The sequence below is a fragment of the Schistocerca serialis genome, chromosome 3 (genome assembly GCF_023864345.2).
Source record: "Schistocerca serialis cubense isolate TAMUIC-IGC-003099 chromosome 3, iqSchSeri2.2, whole genome shotgun sequence".
NCBI classification, from domain to species: domain Eukaryota; kingdom Metazoa; phylum Arthropoda; class Insecta; order Orthoptera; family Acrididae; genus Schistocerca; species Schistocerca serialis.
Window position 1 is genome coordinate 692,383,647 of NC_064640.1, and position 686 is coordinate 692,384,332.

The following is a 686-nucleotide window of genomic DNA, read 5'->3' on the forward strand; positions in this document are numbered from 1 at the left end:
AGCGTCCGAGGTAAAACTCTGGGGAAAAAGTGTGGCTTCTTACGTGCTTCGGAGGTGCTGATTAGCAATAAATGCGTTGCGAGGATACTTCACCAGAATGCATAAAAAGCACTCTGTCATCAGGCCACATGTGGCCCACCGGGACCATCCGACCGCCGTGTCATCCTCAGATGAGGATGCGGATAGGAGGGGCGTGTGGTCGGCACACCACTCTCCCGGCCGTTATGATGGTTTTCTTTGACCGGAGCCGCTACTATTCGGTTGAGTAGCTCCTCAATTGGCATCACGAGGCTGAGTGCACCCTGAAAAATAGCAACAGCGCACAGCGTCCCGGATGGTCACCCATCCAAGTGCCGGCCACGCCCGAAAGCGCTTAACTTCGGTGATCTGACGGGAACCGGTGGATCCACTGCGGCAAGGCCGTTGCCCAAACCAGAATGCATGCAATAGCCCAAATTACCCATGGTCTATTTCTTCAAGACATATGTTGTCCTGATTAGAGATAATATTCTCATGTTTTCTGATACTCGCAGGTGTTTTCACAGTGTGCTTCATATTTACTTGATATCGTAACGCCCGTTGAAGTATCTTAATAGTGAAGTTGCACTGAATCCTTTATGTCGTTATTTATTCTACAATGTGTTTTAATAGGAAACGTGGAAGGCGTGAAAACGGTCACCTGTCGT

The 686-nt window shown here is 49.3% G+C and overlaps 1 pseudogene; it reads right to left on the reverse strand.

Moving 5' to 3' along the window:
• Nucleotides 1-310: 310 nt before the first annotated feature.
• On the reverse strand, nucleotides 311-428 carry LOC126472066 (5S ribosomal RNA; annotated as a pseudogene).
• Between the last annotated feature and the right edge of the window lie 258 nt (nucleotides 429-686).